At 34.8% G+C, this 24,088-nt stretch overlaps 1 protein-coding gene across 1 annotated transcript in view; it reads left to right on the plus strand.

Moving 5' to 3' along the window:
- Nucleotides 1-24,088, plus strand: part of CSMD1 (CUB and Sushi multiple domains 1) — a 1,065,186-nt gene that overhangs the window by 724,955 nt on the left and 316,143 nt on the right. The gene's annotated exons all lie outside the window — the stretch shown is intronic.

The following is a 24,088-nucleotide window of genomic DNA, read 5'->3' on the forward strand; positions in this document are numbered from 1 at the left end:
AATGATTGTTTTTCTTTGAAAAAAAAACCCTTCACAAATTTGTAGTTGTTGAAATACGGCATTTGTTTCTGTACTTTAATTCATCCATTTTGTATTTTTAAACCAAATGCATATTTTACTATGTACATCTAAGTCTACACCTAGAAGAATAAAAGTTTTCATCACAGTACTTAAAATGTATTGTGTCAGATTTCTTCTTCATTCTCTTAACATACTCATGCAGAGAGCACAACAATAGAAACGTGCAATGCATTTTCCAACATCCTCTGGAGATAACCCTGTTATCTTGTTCTGTGTGCTAAAATGCAGTGATAAATAGTGGTGGGAAACACAAGTTAATACTTTGTACCAATCAAAGAATATGCAAATCATAAACCTCTGTAACCACCTCTGGTGTGCCCTCCAGGTCATAATGCTGCCTGTCAGGGTAAAGATGAAGCTCTGTAACAAACAACTACACACAGCATAAACTTCTTTCAATGCTTAAGAAATAGAAACTGGTTTTAAATCTTGCATATGTGATAAGAGTACGTTTCTTGACAAGGATAACTGAAAATTAACTTTTTTTTTTTTTCACACTCTCTGAACGTGCATAAAATGAAATGGTTCCAGAGGTTAATTATGAGCTGCTTTGTGTTTCTTCCTAACTCTAACCTTGTAAAGGCACTCTATTAGAATATGACATATTTAATTTCATCACATAGATTACTTCAAACAAAATATTTTTCAGGAAAGATATGTTTTTCTGTTGAAGTTTGAAATTATTTATTTTTTCGGTGGCTTTTAAATGTTTTCACTTTGGTCTCATCTCATGCAAAGTCTCACAGGAAAGTGATTAATGATACTATTATTAAGATCTGGGCATTTTTTTCTGTAGTATTTAAATTTTTTTAGGGGGGTCAATATATGCTGGGTTTTTTTTTAATTTATTTGTTGGTTTGCTTTGCTTTATCTGTTCTATTTATCAAGCTTGGGCAACGTTTAATTTATCAGTCCCCTGTTCTGTGCATGTATGACTTTGGGAACAGTCCTCATGTCTCATTTTTGTGTCTGTAGTGGTTAGTATAGCATCTCAGAGATCTCTTTTCCACAGTAGTCTTTCACATTCTCTTTCATTTCAACATAATCTAAGCTAGGCAGGGGAGAGCTTTATTGTGAGATGAAGTACATAAACTCTACTAGTTTGAATGGTAGTTGTTCATCTTATTATAGCTATTCAAAATACACACTCAAGAAGTCCTCTTAACTGTTCGAGATTCATGGGCTTCTCTTTCTGTATTTTGAATGCCTGTTCTCCACTTAGATTTCAAATATTTTTCTACTTAGAAGTTGCCCAGTTGATTGTTTCTTAGATACTGAAACCATTTTTGTCAAGCTACACTCAAAAGTTACTGCATTTATATTTATCTCATTCTCTCTTGCTTTTGGTTTTGAAGTGTGAAGGTAATTTACTGTCTTTGAAACAGCATCTTACTTTTGTAATGATAAAAATCAGCAATCCTGGGTGAATCCCTGTCTTGGTTTAGGCTAATCTAGGAACAAAGGACTACCATCAGCCATAAGTATTAAGGGCCTTTGGAAACCCCCAAGGATAGGGAGGGCTCAATTGCCACTTATAATCCCGGGTAAAAAAGACATGACTACTCAACTTGGAGAAGAAAAAAGAAATTACATTTAATCCACCATCAACCAAAAACATAACAAACAGAAAACATCACAGAGTCGTATGATGATTAAGACCACAACCAGCCTTTTCAGACCACCCTCCCCCTACCCCTCTCCCTTTCCCAGGCTCAGAGCCCTGATCCAGGTGTCTTTACCTGCTGCCCTGAGCAGGGAGGCAGGGAATGGGGGTTTCAGTCAGTCATTTTCTGATGGTTTCTGCTGCTTGTCTTGCCTCAGGGCAGATGGGCTCCTCACCAGTACTCCCCACTCCAGCACAGAATCCCTCACAGGCTGGGAAGCCCTGCACGGGCTGCTCCGATGTGTGTTTATCCCAAGGGCTGCAGCTCCTCTCCACCTTCTGTGTGGGTCTGCTCTGCAGCCCACAGGCTCTCCAGCACAGCCTGCACCATGGCCACCTGCTCACACAGTCTCCTTCCAGTCCAGGCACACTCACCCAGAGCTGTTGATGGCTCTCAATCCTGCCATTGCCCTCTATCGGTTGCAGAGGTACAGCCCGAGTTCTCTCTGTGGGCCGCAGGGAGGGTCTCTGGTATGCCACTCCTCTTTCCTTCTTCCTTTCCTGACTGTGGGGTCCTCATGGTCACCTCCATCTTGCACCCCTCTTTCACCTCCTCTTCCAGCTTAAATTTCCCTCATGAAATAATTATGGCCTGGCACAAACCCATGACAATACCTTGTTCTTCAAATCATTCATGTGGAACACAAAACATAACTTTTTTTTTTTTTTTAAGTCTTTCTGTATGCCTTGAAATTCACATGTTTCTTGGTGTGGTTTGGTCTGTTTTTTTCTTTTTTTTGGTCACTTTTATCTGATGACCTTGCTATGGATTATTAGTATGCCCTACGTTGAACAGTGTTCATATTTGGTTTAACAAAATGTCCTTCAAATCCTAGGATATTCACAAAGGTGATAACCTCTTTGCGGCTCAGTAGGCATCCTGGTCTAGTTGTGCCAGAACTACCTGGCTATGGTTAAATGAGATTCTGTCTTGTTTCACTCTGACTGTCCTCACTGCTTTACCCTCTTATTAATGACATTTGAGAAGACACGTTTCATCTGTTCCTGTGATCTCTTTTATCTCTGAATTCTGTTCAAGTCAATGTGGAGCATATAATTTAATTTTGTCATACTCCTGTGGATCAGCTCTAAACAATTCCTTAGTCCCTCAGGAAGCTAAGTGGAAAGATGGAATTAAGACTATGGCTTTTGTATGACTTTTACATTTCTGCTGTTATGTCTGTTTTAGACTTTCAGTTTTTCCTTTTTGCCTATGCCAAAACAGTGACGGCTCACTGCTCTGCATGGGACATTCTGCATGGGAATCAGGATTTGGGATGGCAAGTCTGTATCAGGATCAGGGCCAGGGCCAGCGGTCAGAGATACTCTGGCCATGACTTGGCAAAATGACAGTGCAGAGGCTGATTTGAAGCCCAGAGAAGGAAGCCAAGCCAGAGACAGCACTCAGGAGGTCCCAGACAGAGCACAGGCTCAACTACTGCACAGCTGCAATACGGTACAGAGGAGGGCAGTGGTACAGTCACAGCTTAACAGCACTTCCTAGAGAAGAAGGAGCAGGCTCTCACTTCTAGCTTTTCTCACAAGAGCTCTTCCCAGTATCTGGTCTTGAACTTGGCCATTTTGACTCAAATGTAGAAAGCCAAATTCTTAGAAGGACCATGGGCTTGCAGTTATCTAGAGGTCATAGAGTGTGTCCTCAACTGCCTTAGCTTTGTGAAATTTTGTAAATGACCAGTTGTTTTGCTTGTCTTAGCGTAAATGAACCTGTGATAGCATCTAGTTTAAGTTGTTCATTTAGTATTTCTGCCTTTTTAACTTTTGCTTTCTGGTATGCACAGAGATGCTTATGTAGAGTTACTTTTTTGGTTTTTAGTTTGCTGCTTTTCTTGTGTCTTTTCACACCCCTTGGGAAACCACTGCTTAATAAGTACTGATAAATTCAAAATATGAGAAAGTTAAGCAAAAATCTTTTTCAGTATATGTTAGAAAAGCAGAAATAAAATCAGTGTGCAGCATAAAAAGTCAGGATTTAAAACAGCATTTTTTGAATTTCAAGAAATATAGTTGTACATGCCAGATGAAATCTCCTAATATTTTTTTATTCCTTCTGTTTGATTAATGAATGATGAAAAATTGATCACAGTTATCAAAAAGTCATGAAGAAACAATAATTCTTTATCTTAATTTACTAAAAGCTTATATAGCTGCAAAGTATTATTTGTCCAACAATGGTAAAGAAATTGAGGGGTTTTTTTTTCCCCTTGTAGGTTAATTTAGAGGTTCCTTTAGGTATTTGTCAAAATGAAAACTACATTCTTTAACAAGAATATTTAATTTCATTAGTTTTAAAGCTGCAAAATATCAAATAAAAGAGACAGTGAGTTTAAATGGGATTTGATTCTCCTCTGGGTAGTGTACCTTTTTTTATTACTATCAATTTTTAGACCTAAGAGATAAATTTACAAGTCAGAAAAATGCAGGAGAGGGTGGTTATATGGTAGTAAAGGACACTTATTGTACCTGGTAGGAATATTTTAAACATTGCAGAGCTCTGAACGGAAGGTTCCATTTTGTTATGGTTGTTTTATATACACAACTAATATAACATGTCATTATCAATTATATGTTATTTATAATAATATTTATTGCATATATATTGTAAATTTTATACATGATGTATATATATATATAAAATTACAAAATATTTGTTCTAATTAGTCTATATTCAGACAAATGGTGACTTATAGCTTTTATTCTCTGCATCTTTTTAATACTATGTAGCATCAGTACTTCAGTTTTTGGGGATGCAGCATCATTTAAAAATGAAGCTGAAAACACAGTCAAGCTGTTTTACTGAAAAAAAAAATTGTAGGAAGATGTCTGTACTTTGATACTTTTTCTCTTAACTGCTTTTAGTCCTTGACAATGGTGAGTTTATTTTAGTTGAAAAATGGCTTTTCTTTTTCTGGAACCATGAAAAGGTTTGATCTATGTAAAGTGTAGGTGGTGTTAAAAGAGGAATATTCCTTGTTGAAAATCACTTTACCCCCTATCATGAGTAGACAGTCTGTGTAGAGATTTCTTTGACAGACAGTGAATAAATAGGGTAAATAACCTACCATCACCTGATAATATGAAGAAATCTCCTGTATTTTTCTTCCTTCTGCATTTTATTTCTGTTTTTTGATCTTGCATCTGGAATCAGTCAATAGTATTTATGATTTTCAGTACCACATTTTACTAGAGACAAATGTGTAACAGTGCTATAATTTTAAAATGACATCAAATCATAGTTCTCTGTGGGAGGTTTAGAGCATTTCTGTGGAGCAGAACTGTTTCTGTTGTATATTTGCAATTAATGAAGAGAAACCAAAATAAAATGAGACCAGTGTGGGTAATAAAATCTCCCCTACCTGTGTACTAACTCAATAACATTGCTGTTCTGAAAGACGTGTTCTGGAGGTGCTGAATTAAAAAGGAGGCAATTCTGAAACAGGATTGTTGAATAACATTGAGTGAAGGTCACAATGTTCTCTCTTTTCATGGTCAATGGTACTTCCAACTACAGATAATGCTGAGAGTTTATGAGAAACAGCAGCAATACTTTTTAATCCAAAGCAGTAAGGTCAAAACAGCAAAGAACTAGTCTCAGATGATGAGCCATTAGAATAATTCATTGCTATCTTTGACCCAGTTTCAAGCCTTTTTGAAAAGTACATCCCAAAACAGAGGCTCTTTCATCTTTGAATGGAGGACTATGATGGCATATTCTCATTTCTAATGTTGGTTTTGGTTACTGGTTTGAAGTTCTGATTTAGAGGTATGGCTTTACCACTTTCTGCTTTCTTAGTAAGTAGATGCTGCCGGTATGTAAAGTATTCAAGTACTGTGTTCCTTAAAGAGATGACAGCTAAGATGGACAAAATGTCTTTGTTTCCTTGATTCCTTTTGCCTAGATTATTGATATATAATGAAATAATAAACTCAGATATTTTTCTGCTCAGTTTCTCAAAAAAATGAAACAAACAACCTTAATGTCATGCTGCTAAATATTATTAATTTCTTCCTAAAATAAGAGTCTAGATTTCCTGTTATTGGATCTACAGCAAATAATGTTTTGCTTTTGAGGTTGATTGTTCAATTTATATAAATTGTATTAATATAATTAAAGCAATATTCTAGAAATTAGACCTAATTTAAATCAAATCCAACCAACATTCAAGTTTCCCCCTTTAAAATACATTGCCTGTTAACAAGAAATGAAACATACAGTCATGAAGGTTTTATTTCTGCTTACATTATTTGTAGTATAGGATGGAGAATGGATACTGTAAAGGTTAATGTGTCAAACAGTCACACACGGTTAGCTAATTTAGAATAAAACTGGATATATTTAATGTATTATTAATACAGAGATATTTTAATTCAGCAAGTGTTTATTTAGGTCTGTGCATAATTAAGGGTCGATTATAAATCCAGAATAACAAATAACAGCAGGAGAGAAAACAGAAAGAAGAAAAGCAAACATAGTTTAGAATATCAGTTAAAAGACAGCTAATCCATCAGTATACTCATATCCCATTTACCATATATTCACTGGTTATCTAGGTGAAAGATCCATTCTAAATCCCTTTTTCCTGAGAAATGTAAAAAGTAATTGGATCATAGTATACCACAGACATTAATTACCAGAGTTTAATAAATATAATTCAACTCAGAGGATTTACAAATTTTAGAAACTTTCAGTCAAGACAGCTCCTATCCACAGAGAAAGCTCAGAAATATCTAAAAGCTGAAATCTAAAATCACCCAGCTAACTCTGAAACTGGAAGAAAATTAGTCACTGTCCTGGATAATAAGTTTAAGCTGAATCTCCTTGCATGAATTAGTCTGGACCTAGAATCATACACATACAGGATTTGAATTATTACTTTAAGATTATTTTCTGTGCCATACACGTTGCTGTGTAACGTGTCTTTGGATCTGCTTCACAATAGAGCATTGCAAGGTGTAAATGCACTGTAAGTAACCAGACAAAGAAAAATGTCTAACCTTTGAAAGCATCCTTAATGACTTTCCAAATTAGATATTACATAGTGTTTTTTCTATTATTCTGTCCATAGAGATTTTCATCATGTACACCTACATGATAGTACCTCTAAACATATGTTCTTTTACCTAAATTAAAACAAAACCTTGATTTTTTTTCTTCAATGAGTTATTGATCAATTTAGTTCTTTTTCTCACATAGATCATCAACAAGGAAACAGAAGTAGACTGTTTTCTGTGATTTCATTGTTTGAGAGAAACAAACATTTTTGGGCTTTTCTACCTTTTTTAGGGGGCAACACTACTGTAGGACTCAGGATGGCAGAGTAACAATTACTTTAAACTGAGCATATTAAAAATATTAGGTTTGTTGGTTGGTCTTTTTAACAATTCTTATGTGCTGTTTGGTGAACTTCATTAATAATACATACAATGTCTAGAGGAGCAGAAAGTTTAGGTTTATGTACTACAAAAGTGGATTTTAAGATAATACAAACTAAATATCTTAAATATTAAGGAATGCAAAAACATAACAAACAGACTTTTGGTCATTAATACATCGTGACTCTGGTTACTTTAGTTTTAAGATATGACATAGATTTTTTTCTTGTTGATCAAATAATAAGTGAAAGAATTAGATGTCAGAAATTTCCTAAGGTCTACTTTCAATACTTTATCTCATTTACTACTTTACTATAAGTGTGATTTATTTTGCTTACCCTAGGAATTTCTTTTTCCTTTAAATTCATGTTCTAGATTTATGGCATCTATTTAAAAAGAAAAATAAACAAAACTGGATAGGACACTTACTTCTATTGGACACTTACTTTGTTACAGAGCTTGATTTAGTTCAAATAAATAAATATTTTAGGTACTTGATACCTAAAATATTTAATATTTGGCTTTTACCTTGCATAATGTCAAAAATACATTTATGTGATTTAAAAAAATCTGGAATTAATATATTCTGTATTCACAGATATATTTCTTCATTTGCTTCACATGCTTAAGGAGTATATCTACTATCTTTTTTTTTTGATCCTTAGAGGTTACTACTGTCACATTGTAGTACTACTAAAATCATGAGAGCAGATGTAAAGTATGTTTATTTGGAAATCAAAGACTTGAGTGTATCCGATGAAAAACATACCTGAGTTTCTTTAAAACAACACACTTTCTGCTAACAATGGCAGCACAGTGAGAATAACAAAACTTTCCTTAAGATTTGGGGAAAAGTGTTCTACAAGTAAATCAGAACTGGATCACTCTGTTGCCCACAAGTTTTGATTTCTATTAAAATTCTGTTAATAACTAGTTCAGCAAATACACTCAGTAGGCTTAGAGACAAGTAGACTGAAAAACAGCTTCAGGCTTTTCAGTGGTGAGGCCTCAAAGATAATTTTTGAACATGAATTATACAGTTGGTAGCTGTGACAGCCTGAAGAAATAAAAACAATGCCGTATTCATGCTCTGAATAGGACATTTGTTTGTTATGCTTTGTATACTACTTTAATACTACCACCTGAATATAAAGGTCCTGTGTACACAAGGCACTCTTTCCTTGCTTAGCTGGGGGGAAGAAATGAGAATCAGAAAACAACTTTTAAACGGTTTTCAAAAACCAGCTAGCAGATAGGTATTTTTGCTCTTTCTATTCCCGTTTTCCTATTTCCATGGGTGTGTGTATTTAAGTGCTCATGGATTGAAGAGCCTGAGTCTTTACAATTACAGAAATTCCCACATAGTAGCTAAAAAGCTGATTCCAATACTGTCAAAAGCAAAAGGTATTTTGCCAAGGTTCAATGTGGATGGCAATCAACCAGATAAACCACCATTTGTTTCCCCTTCTGTGATTTTGGATAAATCATCATGACACTCCTTTATTTTAGAAAATATCAAAAGGAAATGAGTGCTTTCTCTTTTTAAAGATTCCAAAAGCACTAATGTGCAAGGTATTCTGTGTATGCAGCTGTATTTTTGCATTCATAAAACACTTAAATCCTCCTATCCCTTAAAACAATAAAACCAAACTTAAGATTCCATTTCTGATGTCTTGATTTAGAAAAAAGAGTGTTTTTACACAAGAATTACTAATATAAATATGTGTTTGTATGCTAACAAATAGTACTTTGTTGTTTGCCTAACTATCAGAACAAGCCACTGTAATAAAAATGGTTACTAACTGACAGCAATAATTTTTCAACCACTTCAGGTGCCAATTTGATCTTGTTAATAAATGCCTCCCTCTAAACAATGTTGTTATGCTATATGATAAAACCAAAAAAGAACATCTAAATAGGAATAGGAGAAAGGAACAGTTCCTTTAAGTACTTAATACTCTGAATATGTATAAGTTTGTACAGAAGCCAAAATCCCATCTAGCTATGTGGTTTTTTTTTTCCTTTAACAATGAAAAGCACTTCTAGGTTGACCTTAGCTCTTTTAAAGTATGGATTTATTCAGTTAGGAATATTATTACCCTAACTCTTTTTATAGAGAAGGAGAAACAGTTACCTCTAAAGAGCATTCAACAAGTTGATGGTACTTCCTAATGAAGTACCCCATTTAAACACCGAAAGTTAGATCCAAACCAAAAGGATTTGTGCAGGTGCACCGGATCATCTGTACAAAACAGAGAAGAATTCTATTCCAGCCCTGTACTGTCACCTCATTATATATACCTTTACCTAAACAGACTTTCCCTGTAGTGCCCCCACCAGGGCTGCAGGGCTGAGCGGTGCCCTGCAGCAGGTGGGTTGGAGGTGGCTGGGACCAGCTGTGTCCAGCTTGGGGCCTCTCCTCACACAGGCCCTGCAGCCCCCACTGACAGCACCCAGGCACCCATACCCAATACAATTTTTAACCCATACAAAGCAGAGAGCTGTGACATCTTTCACTTGTTTATTCACGTCATGTTTCATTTTTCATTTTACTCTGACTGCCATAAGTATTGATTTTATGAGGTTAAAGACTTTGCATTTTTTTTCATTATATGCTAAGCAGGAGAGTTTTCCCTTTGGCTGTTGTATCATAACATAAGAGGACAAAAGCAACCAGCATGAAATTTTTAATTTAATGTTGCGTGGAGAAGTGTGGGCAGTCCTGTGGGTTTTGAAGTGAAATATAGGACCTAGCAATTCTGCTGCAAGAGAGAGGCTGAGTGCACTTCCTTCCCAGTGACCCTTGCAGATCTCAGATTATAATTCAAAGAGATGCTAAAGGTGATGTGGACTGCTGCTGTTCCATTTCACAGCTGTTCCTCTGCTGTTCACCCACCACACCAGGGTTTCCAGGCATCAGAGCCCATGGGATATACAATAAAGGATAAATATTCATTTTTCTTCAGAAAAAAAACCCACCAAAAACGCAAACCAAACTAAATCAAACCAAACCAAACCAAAAGCTACTATTGGGAGAAGAGGAAGGCAATTTAGGAAGAGTATGGCAGTAAGTTTTGGCTACATGGTCCTCTAACCAGGTTAAGCAAACTTGTGAATTATTTTCCATATTCACATGTTGTCAGGGGCCCACAAAGACCACACAGAGCAATCATGGGGTAATCTGGTAAATCCATGTCCTTTCTGTTAAGCCATCTGAATCACATCAGAAGCATTAGCCACTCTACTACCACTTACTGCTATTGGTGTGGCAATACCAGCTACAAATAGAGCTGACAGTGTTGCTCTCTGCCAATCTGCCTCCTTTCTAGCTGGGATAATGTAAAAAAAAACAAACCAAAACATAAAAACCTAGTTACTGTTGTTCCTTATATTCCAAAAACAAGTATGATAGTGAATATTTCCAGCAGCATATATATAATATACCATGTGAGTAGACATGCAGGACATAAAATCTGCCTCTAATTATTGACAGTGATTCTTTGGTCTCTCTGATAAGTAATTGCATTTTAGTTTAAAGGAGCTGAAATGCATTGTCATAGAGATCTGGAATGTTGCAGTGTGTTGCTTTGTGTGGCACAGTGCAATTAGTGCAGTGGTTATTTTGCCTGACGTTACTATATACACCAATGTCAAGTAACAGCTCTGTGTCAAGTGTCTGTATTAGTGCGGGGGCCACTGCCCTGCAAATCCTAACACGGTAATAAAAAGGGATTGCTACAATCATAATCTAACTAGATCTTGCTTGGGTTTTTTTGGCAAAGCAATGGAACTGTCTTTTCACATCAGTAGTCCACATTCGATTCATATTTCTGTTTAACAGCTGGAAGCTGCCATGGGTGAAATGAGAGTTGTCAGCCTTAGAAAGAGAAGCAAGCATTCATCTCTAAACTGATCTCAAAATGAAATTCCCATTTTTAAGAAACTCTCAGAGTGGCAACTAGATTACAGGATATCTATTTCAAGTTATCTAGGGAAGAGCATAATGACTTTTGAGTACATTTTTTTGCTGAGCTAGCTTCAAAAGGCTCATGCACAGTATTTGATCATTTCTGTCAATTAATTGCCATGAGTTCTATTTTACACAGATGTAAAGCTGAACTGCTCCGATGTTAGCTAGAAATGAGACACTGATAAAATGTGCCTTGAATTGGTTTAAGAGACAAGAGAGATTCTTCCATCAAACTGCAACACTTTAGAGAATCTAACAGAATTATATTCTCAAGAAGGACTATCCAAAATCTGTGAAAGGTTAACTGAATTCCTGGTTTAATTACTAATACCATCATATTACATGTAAAGAGATAATATATGATTTGATCCATAAAACAATGTATTTTGCCTGTGATTAAAAAAACCAAAACAATCACCCCACAGAGCACATTATTGGAACAGTATACCTTCACTCATGGGTGCAAACAGCTACATCTCTGAATTCATTGGGGAAATGTGCTTTAATGAATGAAATCTCAGTTTTATGTATGGCTAGAGTCTTTCAAGTCTGTAAGCAGTTGTAAGTAAGGCATAGTGATTTTTAAAAGGTGATTAGTGTCCATAATCTGAAAAAGGAAGTATTTATTTTTCTTCCCCTTTTGTATTTTGGATGAAAACATTGCTTATTCAAAGCTTGTCTTGGCTTACTTACATTGTGAGGACTGGAATATATTTGAGGAGACAATATAACCTCTTTACCCTTTTCCCTCAAGAATTAACAGGTTGACATGGGTAAGTCAACCTGCTGACTGGGCAAGTCCTACCTTTTGTAGGAAAGGGGGAAAGGAATTGTGAATTATCAGTTTGGCATTTCACCCGAATAAAAAGACCCATCAGAATGATTGAAACTGCACCTTTATAGAATTGGCAAAAGTTCTAGTTTCATTTTAATTATGTTCTGAGATACTCTGTTTAAAAAAATCAGGACAAATTATTTACTCTTCTACTTGTACTTTGATTTGGAAAGCAGAATTCTGTCTTTTTAAGTAGTGTCATATAATATTCACTCTGCAGTTTTGTGATATTTAAATGTTGATTTAGATCATCTTAATAGCTGCTGGACAAGTGTGGAATGAAAACAATTACATTTATTTTTTTCAACCAAGCCTGAAAAAAGGTGTTAAAAATGTATTTTTAAGAGAAAAAATGGTGCTGAGTTTTCTGATAAAGCCCTTGTACAAACTTCCTTGTATTTCCTGATGCTTACACACAATGTCACAGTCATTTCTGCTGAGCGGGAGCCTGAAAACTGCATAGAGGAATATAATTAATATATAAAAAAATATATTGTCATTAATCCTGTCTCTGGAGTTAGGCATTTTATACTAAGTTGTCAGAAGATGCTTCATTGTACTAAGAATTCATGATTCTGATTTCTCTTTTGTGATGGGACACTCAAAAAGAAGCAGAGATTAGTAGTCTGTCTTAAGAGATGTAGGCAGAAGACCAGAAGGAATAGTCTCTGTTCTAAACAGGTGTATTTTTACACAAAGCAAGGCAAAAAAAAAAAAAAAAAAGAAAAAAAGAGATAAAAAAAAAGTACTACCCGAATTTGAGATATTTAAAGAGTTAAATGCCCATGATCTACTTTTGGATTTAACATTGTAAATTCTACTTTAAATATGAAGCCCTTTGTGAATTTAGAAAATAAAATGACTACTGGAAAAGCCATCTACTATGATTATGTATTAAATATTAAATTGAGAGTTCCTGGGAACTGTAATTCTTACCCATCTTCTAGTATATCCAAGGACAGATTACTTATAGACTTAACTTTGAGAACTTTAACTACAATAATGCAAATTTTAATTATAATTTATTTGCTTTATTTCTTGGAAGAATTATGTGTCCCTTACAAGTCGTGTAGCTAGACATTTGATACTTATTCTAGCCGATTTATTACAGTTCTTAGAGTGTCAGCACTGCATATCAATCCTGAGCACTACCATGTAGTGTAAGTTTATCCCTAGAAACTTAGTTTCTTTGTATACATGTAATTATAAGTCAATGTGTCTTTTATTGAAAAGATACGACTAAAACTAGTCAGCTGAAGTATTAAGCACAGAAATCAGATCTTTAAAATTAACAGTTTTGCTCTGTTAAAGTTTACGTCTTTGAAATGCCTCATCTCTTTCTTTTCTACTTGAACCAGGAAATAAACACTTATTAATAGATACAGTCTCTTACTGACCCCCTTTATGATTATAATATGATTATTATTTTGTTTGGGGCAGAGTAAATGACAGATTGTGTATTGGCTTCACTCAGTTTCATCCATAAACATCTGTGGAAAGATTGAAATGTTAATCATCATACTGTTTGAAGTATAGATTAAAATTCATTTCTGTCATAGTAAGCATTTTTGCCCTCGTTAGCTGTGGACCACAGTGATCATACCTATTAGACCTCCTATATACCAACATATGGTATTCTTTTTTTTTTCTTGGTATCAGAACATTATTTCCCTCAACAGGTACCTGAAAAGAAAAGCAACTCTTATTCCTTCTTTATTTCAATAATCTGAGTCATTGGTGGTTTTCCTTTTTAATTCTGTTCATCAGAGCTGTTAGAAATGTATATTTGTAAGAACTAGAAAAAACAGTGTCTGGTCAGCATTCAGGAATACTGAAATATAGTATAGTGGAACACAATATAAGAAAGAAAAAAATCCACCACAATGATTAAGGAGAAAAGCTATTTAACCATCTGTGAATCATAATTTTGTTCACTTTCTCTTGAATGAATAGCAAAGTAAACTATGGCCAGTATGCACTATTTAGGAATTAAGAAATCTATAAATATCTGCTTCCATGTCCTCCAGTGAACCAACAACTTCTCCAAAAAGAATGGCAGTGCTCAGTAAGATGCCAGACAGCTATTTTTTAAGGAAAAAGACTGTTTTGTGAATCAATAAAATATGTTATAAAATGGCAGTATATATACAAGTAAATGGCATTGTAATGAGTTTATAACCTGACACTGGTGAAAAATGGATTTTTTCAAACTTCTAAACCATTGAGAAAAAACAACATGTTGGGTTCATTTCTTTTGAAAAGAATGCTTCTGGATACTCCATAAAATTGTTTTTTACTACCGACTCTTCATCAACTCTGTCGTTTCAAAGTAAATGATGGAATTTTCCACATTTCTGAATGAAGTTTTTCTGGAAAAAGGACAACTCTGTTCAGTCTGAGCTGGTTGTTTAAGCCTTACAGACAGTGAGTGTGTTGTGTGACCTGCAAAGGACAAATGTATATTAGTGATTTCATTTTTGTATCAAGTTTTTGTTTCCCCTTCCTGTCATGTGATGTGAAAAATAAATGGTAATGTGTTTATTTTAAAAGAATTTTTTAAAATTATTTGCCTATTTGTTAAAAACCCATACCTCCCACAGTTACTGATATTGTGTCTGTTGACCTCACTGTGGTCACAGTTCTCCATTTCCTGTGTTTGACTCTTCTACAATGCTATACTACTACTACCACCACCACCACGACCACTACCAAATGATCATACTACTACTAAGATGCTTTCTCATGACTAGAAACAAATACTTTGCAGTCAAAGTTTGGTCCTTGTGTTTGGTGTAAAAGTATCATTATCTGCATCAAGTCGTGAAAGAAGACTGGAATCCAAAGTACAGTGTGAAAACTAATTACTAAGGACCATATAATACTTTTATTTTAATGTCTTTAATGTTTTAAGAACTTAATAGGTTTGATGACTATAGCTAAATGCTAAATAGTTTTCTTGTAAGTATCCACAAAGACAGTACAGTATAGTTGTTATGCAGGACTTTGGGTGAGTTTATTTTCTGTTTTGCCCTCATGACCTTGTGCAGTAAGATATGCTATAGATCATTATTTAAGTATGAGAATTAATTGGTATCTTCCATAAATCATAAATTTAAATCAAAAGACAAAAATGAGTTTGTACATTTTCACACATGGATAACTTCAGTTCAGGCAAGCCTTAATGAGTGATAGGTTTTGCAGTTTTAAGATACTTCTTACTGTGGTTCGTGGTGTCAAGTCTTTATCTAAAAGCAAGCATAATGTAAACCTATACTCTCTATCGGGTAGATCTTTATTAAGTCATTGATGAGTAAACTTCAGTCACTGGAAAATTTAGAGCCATCAGTGCTAAAGTTAACAGTACTGGTTAGCAATTGTAGTTTCTGACGTGGGCAATATCAGTTGAAGGAAGTCAGAAGAGTGCTATCAGTATGGATTTTGCAAGTTCAGCTATCTGTTCCTAGGGTCCAGTTAATTAAAAAATTGTGGTAGTCTGATGTTTACAACTTTAAAAGAAGTCTTCGTCTTTCATGATGTGGTTTTATCTTTAATGAGTTTAACAAACAGTACAGTATTTCAGGTTTGCATAACTGCCCGTGCATTGTAGATGACCTCAACCAGATACCTCAAAAATATATATGATGAATGCATCTGATTCTGTACTGTAATTTCTGTGTGACTTGTAGGAATTTTCCTATAGAAATGGGGTAAATAGAATATATTCCACTTCCAAAAGTATTCTGTTTCATTGGGAAACTATATTTAAATTATAACTTACTGCTAAAACTAAAACTGGTTCTTTCACCTCAACTCTTTAAGTAATATTTTAATCAGGCTAAAATCTAAATGTTTAACTACACTAAAGAGGTAAATTTTTGACAATTTGTCTCCACAGTTCCTAAACATGAAATTTCTTAGCTACATGAAAATTTACTTATTTTAATTATTGCATTGACGTAGAGGTAAATATGAAAACAAATGTTGTTATGACTGAGCAGGATCTTCATGACTTGAAGAAAAGCTGGACTAATAAGTTCCCAGAATGACTAAAATCTGTACGTCTGTTGAGCCTTAAGTTCCTTCATTAAGCCAGCATAAATGATGCGTTCAGCTGCTAAAAACAAAGTTTGATGCAATGGAGAGTTGGTCAAATTCCCTTGGGAAACCAAAATAGAACAAGATGAAGTGAGAAAAAAGTCTTTTAATTTGTGTGTTTCTGCAAAACAGATATCATGAAAAAAAGGAGTAAAATCCAATTTATGTCTTCTAATTTGGTGAAGATTTCAAGAGATAAAAGGCACTTTTTAAAATGTAGTCAATATTATGCACAACAAAATTATGAAAATATCTAAATGTAATGTTTTATGTATATTTTCATGTAAGACAAACTGATTTGCCTTTTCTGACTATGTGATAGTTTTTTGAAAAAAATCTAATACAAATGATTTGCTGTGTGCAGATATTGTTTATATGCAAGCTTATTTGTGACCCCAACTTACTGCTGTTATTTTCAGTAAAACACTATTTCAAAATAGCTAAAGCTTATGTGCCGTGAAGAAGTGCAACAAATGACAAATCTCCTAATAAATGTATTTGCAAATGAGAAAAGACCTCCTGCTGTATATGCAGTCTGACCATTAAAATTATTTTCAAATTCATCCTTTTATTTTCATCTGGATAAGTCAAAGATTCTGAAAGCTTCATATTGTCCTCAGGCTGAGATTAAATGACAGAGCAAATGCAGTAAAACTTATGTTGGAAAATCTCATTCAGCTAATTCTGCCTGTGAATGCATTTGTGGATTGAAACTTTTGTGTACTAAAATCTTCCTTTTCATCCATTAATTCAAAATTTCTAAAATCAAAACAACTCCAGTATATTGTTCTTTTGTACAATGATTATCTTTTATACCTTTTCTCCATATATTGTCATATCAAAACATTAAGTGTATGTCTTTTTCTTTTCCAGTGACCTCATTATTAATTTGTATGTGAAACAAGTAATTTCTAGGATACTTAATAGCGAATAATTGAAATGTTTTGGATTCAGTTTTGAAGCATAATTGTTTAACGATAAAATTGTTTCTATAACTTTTATTTTTTAAAAAATTAATCGTTTTTGTCAAAAATTAAAATGAAAATGAATGTGAATGTGAGGAGCTTAACAAATGCTAATACATTAATTTGTGCATCTAATATCTTGTTTCATTGATAGAGTGTGGTTCCACTTATGTTTGATTTCTTGACTGAAAAAAGGTTGATGTTTACAGATGTCAGCTGTTATTTTCATCATAATAGAGAACTAAAATACTCATTCATTGTAAAGTCTTGTTCAGTTTACAAACTTGTCAAGCTGCTGTAGAAAAAGTGCCATTTATTATAATATTTTTCCACAGTGAATTCTAGGGTCTTTTATTTTCTCTAGCTTCCATGTAGTATTTGACAAGGCCTTCTTGTAAATGATTCTTGCAAATTTTGGTTTAATTTGAAAATTATTCAAAACAAATTATTGAATGAATGAGTTCTCCTGGGTTTATGTAATTCTTTTTTTTTTAAACCCAAACATTTTCTATGGGTTGGTAACTTCACTAGGAGAATGAGTCAGTTTGCAGACTGACAAAATTTTAAGTTTAAAGTTGTAGTTTTTCAGTCTGAACCATAAGCAACAAATAATTTGTAGAAAACTAATAGATACTGAAGAAATGTAGGCAGTATAATGCATCTCTACATAATAGTTTTTGTTTCAAAGTCCAGCTCTTCAAAGCATTTCATCACATACATAATGTATATTCAAATTCCAAATGCGTCCAAAGCAGAGCAGCTAGCCTAGAGTCAATATAACAAGGGAGATCTGACATGCCTTGTCATGCTGCATGAAATATATGTTGCACCATCCCTTCCCCCTACCTGATATCACTCCTTGATTGAAGTAAAAAATTTCCCAAATGTTGAGCTGAATTAGGAGATTAATACATCTACTAAATTTTTATTATAATTACAACTTTTTAACCCTGATTTCTGTTTACAGTTACTGCCAATCTTTCTTCTGTACAATCATGTTAGAATCACAAAGTGTGAATCATCTTAAAGGAGTTCTATTCTTACTGTGTTATGTACCAATTAAAACAATGAAGATGACCTCTAGTCTGCATGATCCCATGTGAGAAAATAGAAGAAATCATGTTGATTCATTCTGTCAGTAAAGAACAAATAGATTTTTTATCAAATAGAAATTTAAATCACCAGTCTTAGCCACAGAAGTTGTATATAGACTGAAAATCTGTCCATCACGCTAATGAACTCACAGCGTCTCTTCAACTATTTCAGCAAAAAGGCCTGAGACTATGCAAGTTTTGCAGTATATAATAGCATGGCATGTTGAGAAGTTCCTGAGTTAAGTTGTGTCCACTGAGAATGTTCTGTCTTTATACTAGACATGTCTGGTGGTTGAAGCATCTTTGATGTTCTCAAACCCTCTGTTAAAAAAATAGGAGAAAGGAAGAGTTCTGTTAGACTCTACGGTAACTAATATTTAAAAAAAACCCAAAAAACAAAAACCCAAAAAAAGTGACTAGAGTCTTTCCTCACTGTTCTCCTAAACCTGTGACTTCAAATACTTTTTCTGATGTTAGTCTCATGGAACATAGAACATTTTCTCGAGTTGATGGTTCTTTGGATAGTTGTGTGCAACTGGGATAGAGTGTGAAGAATATTTAAAATCTTACTTTAATATTTTCCAGATTTATATACTTTTAATTTTTATTTTGTTTAAACAGAGAGGTTACATTGAGTATATAATACGAATATATTGAGAGAGACTGGTGTTATATAGATCATGATTTGTTGTCATTGCAGGTTTATAAATGTTTAGTTTATATTGACAATACAGAGGAGCAACGTTAGTGCTTTAAGAGAAATACTACTAATTAGTGCATAGATGTGCCAAAGTCTATTCAGAATTCATATTTATTTCTAACTTTTGCAAGCTTTAAGTAGGAAAATTAACTTCCATTTCCCTCAATATCTTGTTTTGAAATTTTAAAATTCTAAAATTAAAATTGAGATATATCATGGTTTAATCCCAGTTGGCTGCTAAGCACCACACAGCTGCTCACTCCTCTTCTTCTCCTGCTCCACTTCTTGTGGGATGGGCTGGAGAATCAGAAAATAAATCAAAACTCGTGGGAATATTTATTAGCTAAAATAAAATATAATATCAGAAAGAATCATAAAATATAGTAATAGTAATTGAGAGAAACAAAACCCAAGAAAAGACAAGTGATTAATGATGCAACTGCTCACCACCTGCTGACTGATGCCTGAGCAGCAACCTGCCTCTCCCTGAAATAGCCCTGTGGCTAGTTCAGGTCAGCTGTCCTGTCCATGCCTCCTCACAGCTTCTTGTGCACAGTGCCCACTCCCCAGACAATGGTCTGGCAGGGCAAGGTGAAAAGCAGAAAAGGCCTTGATGCTTGCAAGCACTGGTCATCAGTAATCAAAACAGCTTTTCAGCGTAAACACAAAACACGACCCTGTAGCAGCTACTAGGAAGAAAATTAACTATCCCAGCCAAAACCGTGACAAGGTAGTGTGTGTATGAGCTTTGACAATACAGAGGAGCAGTTTAAGTTTGATACAGTAAAGAAGGAAAAAATCAGGAAAAAAAATTGCAAAATGTGTGAGACACTTCCTAACACATTAAGTAAATGACACTTTATACAATATCGGTTTCAAAGACTACAAACAGGTAATACATAGGTCTTTTGAGGGAATACAAAAGTTTTTCTTTAAAAGTGAAATGGAAAGATTTGGCATATGACTGAATGAACAGTCAGTTGCATGTCTAAGAGATGCTTTCAGAAAGAGACTTCAAGGTTTAAACATATTCTGGAAGTGAGATACTAAAATCAAAGATGATACCTTCTCCCACAGGTTATGGATCTCAGTAGGAGTGGATAATACTTCATAGCAACGGATAAAGGGAAAATCTGACAGGATGAACCAGAGGAAGATAAAGGACACTTGGACTCTATTTTCAGTCTGAATGATAACAAATATTGGAGATAAAAAACTCCTTAATTTTTTTTCTTTTAGGTAAATTCCAAAACACTGGAAGATAACTTTAAAAAGTATATTAACATGTATCTACATATAACACGTATATACATATATTTATAAATGCACTAAAACCCCCTGTGTCTCTGAACTGCTAAAGGTAATAAATAGTTTCACTAATTTGAGAAATTTGTTCCTTTTCTCCCATCTGGAAAGATAAAATCAGACAGGCTTGGTTTACAGGGAATTGGATTTATTTTGTTGTGACAGTATGTCATACAACCACCATCTGTTAAAAAACACTTGTTGGTTCATTGGGGAAAGTAGAAGCGAAAACCTGGGCCATGTTTAACAAGCCCTTTAGACATCCAGGAAAATGTGGTGGGTTCCAAACATATGATACCTGTTCTACGTCAAAAGACAGTATTTCTCTGGGTAAATGATGCCTTGAATCACCCTTCCCTGATACTGGTGTGAGAGTGTGCTGACAGAGGAAGGTAGTGGCTGAGAGGAAAATTTTACTAAGGTCATCCTCTATCTGGGGAGATTGTCACAAAAGAGATAAAATTCAAGTGATTTTATTGAATAGTTTTTTTTACTAGTTAAATTTGTAAGTAAGTTAGCCTAAGTAAGCAAAAGTAGGCCTCTCTGTTGAAGCTGCTCCCAAAGAGAAGATGCATGAGAAATCAGGTAAAATAGGAATAGGAATGATAAAGAGGGGATTTGTTTAAATCCATTTACCTACAATTTATAAAACATCTAAGAACAATGTTGGGAGTGATTGTGTCAGGGGAAGAAAGGAGTTCATTATCTTAACCATTAGGCTGTTCACTGTCCTAGCCCCCCCCTTAACTTTCTGGACCTGAGCCCCAGGTAACATTCTGGTCTGGAGCCTCAGATAACATTCTGGTTCAGAGTGCCAAATAATCAGTTGCCTAACTCAGTTAGTTGGCCAAGTGATTTTGAAATATATGAGTATGTATAACTTGTGTAATAAGGGCCAATCAATAAGGGTGATGTAATGTGGAAAAGCAACACATAACTAGTCAAGGTAAAAGGTAAATTTAATGAACAATTATAAGCAGGCTTTCATGCATAGTAATAAAGAATAAAAGAGTGTTGGGTATAAATATTTGGAATTCTAATGCCTTGATGTACATTCTTTGGGAATGACTCCTTGTCCCCAGTGCATCCTCAAATAAAGGATGTCTCTGCTTATTTAACTTTTGTATAGGTAAATTTTTCTTCCCCTGCAGATTTGCAACAAGATCACTTCATTTTGTACTATGAGTAAGGTCTCAGTCAACATTTACTGGTGTCCCAAAGAAAATACTTAAGCATTTTGTATGGGTGTCTGTGAAAGGAAATAGCTTCAGTGCAATAACTTTGTGTTTAAACCATGATAGGCAAGGCAATGTTCTCCACCTTATACTACAATTGTTACCATAAGGTTCAAGTTTTCAATTTATATGTCAAATAACCATATCAATCACATTGAGTGTTTTCATGCTTTGGTAATTCAATAGTCAAAATGCCAAATTGAATGTCACCTCCACTAACATAGCTACACTTCTGTGCCAAAAGTAGCAAATATTAGACTTTTTTTTTCCCTATGTTGTGGTTTAAGGCCAGTTGGAATCAAAGCACCACATAGCTATGGGGAGGAAAAAAGTAACCAAAGGCTTCATGGATTGAGATAAAGACAAGGAGGTATTACTCACCAATTATGATTCTGGGCAAAACAGACTCAAATAATCAACTTGGGGAAGAAAAGAAAATCATTCCACCACAAATCAAAACGAGAATAAATAGAAAACGAAGCAGAGTAGGATGATGAGAAAAAAACAACCACCCTTGTAAAACCTCATTCCCCACCCATCCTTTCTTCCTGGACTCAGCTGTCTGCTCCTGATACCTCTACTTGCTCCTCCTCAGCAGCACAGAGGGGCAGGGAATGAAGGTTGTGGTCAGTCCCTCACAGATGGTCTGCGCTGCTCCTTCCTCCTCAGGGGAGAAAGACTCCTCACATTCTTCTCCTGCTCTATCTCTAGTATCCTGCTGTCCCTCCCACGGGATACAGTCCCTAACAAACCTCTCTGGTGTGAATCCTTTCCAAGGGCTGCAGCTCCTCACAAACTGCTCTAGTGCGAGTCTCCTCTGTGGCAGCAGAACTCCAGGCACATTCTGCTCCAGTGTCGTCTCCCCAGAGTCACAGCCCGTCTGGGCACAGCCACTCCCCTCTGCCATGGGGTCTTCCATGAGCTTCCAGTAGATCTTGGCTCTATCATTGCCCTCCATGACTTGCAGAGAGACAGCTGTTGTCTCACTACTGGATGCAGGGGAGTTTTTGCTCTGGCACACCTACTTCCCTCTTTCCTTACTGACCTGGGGGCCTTCATAGTGGCTTCTCTCTCATCCCACTCCTTTCACTTCCTGCTCCTCCTGCAAATATCTTCTTAAAAAGTGATCACAGAGCTGAGGGAGTTTTGAGCAGCTTGTAGCAGGGAGCATCACTCCTTATTACCAAAAAATGGCTCCATGCAAACCCAACACATCCTGAAAAAATGCCAGTAATGTTAGTTGGAAAAGTCTTTATATTGTGGAACATCAGTGTACAAACAGTCTGTTTTCTAGCAAGACTTTCACTATAACAACTTTTCAAAGATGACATTTTCCAATAAACTACAAAAGTAATTTATCAGAATAAAATATATTTACTGTCTGGTAAAAACTTGTTCTGAAAACCTTTATTTATACACAAAAATCTCTATCTTTCTAAGTAATATTAGTGAAATTACCAGAGTTAGGGTCACAATCTGTTTTCAAGATAGTGGATTCCAGATACTATACTTTTGTCCAGATGAACTGGAATTTTACTTATTCTTGGTTTTTATTCATCTGGAAATATTTTTTTAATTAAAACATCGTATTTTTAATTGTGTCTGCAGAAACATTTCTGAGATTATCATAATCTTTCCTCACCTAATTTAAAAAAATAATTCTGTGACAAACAGGATACAGAGTTAAAAAGATTTAGGGAAAGAGATTTTTCCTTTCCTATATTTAAAAAAATTCTATTTGCCCAAAGAAATTAAAAAAAAAAAAATGTTTCTCTACTTGAAGAAAAATCTACGCTCAAGTCAAGCATTTTGGTCCTTACTGGTGTTTTGTTGTAATTCTATTTTTGTAGTACTCTAGTGTAGTTATTTATGTCTTTAAAGCTTCTCTTGTAAAACTTTGGGTTTCTGTATAAAGTAATTGTCCTTTATGTTGCCAAAACAGACATAAAGATTTATAGCTCTTAGCATCTGATTGTATGTATCCAGCTTGTCACCACTCTTTTTGCTGTTGTAGTGAATTTGAAAGGATATCACTGTGTGCGAAACCCAATGACTTCTTACATCTAATCTCTCATCACCTTTCAGCTGTAGTGCTGCCATCTGTAATCGACTCAGACTGATGTAATGTATTTTGTGAAGCTAAAATATTCCAACCAACTTTTTCTTATTCAGGAAGAATGTTCTAACTTATTCTTAAGATTTCCCCCAAAATCTTTAAAAATGAAAAAATACCATCAACAAATTCCTACTAGCTCTATTCTGCTGTGAAGTAAACAGAAAGAAAGGAGATATGTAGCTATGCATAGACACACGTGCATATGTGCAGAATAGAAAGCACATGTGTATTCCGGTTCTCTATATAGTCACAATGCTATGCTCTGCTTCTTTGTAATTATTTACTTTTAATTTCATATATTCCTGAAGTATATTTTTACAAGTTAAGAAGAAAAAAAGTGAAAATTGAATGTGAGGTTGAAGTGAATATTCACTCAAATTTGAGCTTTGAGTATTGAAAGGACTATAAGTTTATGTATTTATATACCTAGTAGTATTTATATGTCTGATCAGTTTGGAAGGAGAAAGAAGAGAAAATAAAAGAAATGGAACAGTATAGGATACCTTCTCTTTCTATTCCCACCTGAAAGCACAAAATAGCGATTTTGAGCCTTGTTTGCTGGTTTACAAGTGCATTGATCTGTGGAGTTTTCTGTATATTTTCAAGATGAACTTTATGATCATAAAAGTGTTTCTATT

This window comes from Colius striatus, chromosome 2 (assembly GCF_028858725.1).
Source record: "Colius striatus isolate bColStr4 chromosome 2, bColStr4.1.hap1, whole genome shotgun sequence".
Taxonomy (NCBI): domain Eukaryota; kingdom Metazoa; phylum Chordata; class Aves; order Coliiformes; family Coliidae; genus Colius; species Colius striatus.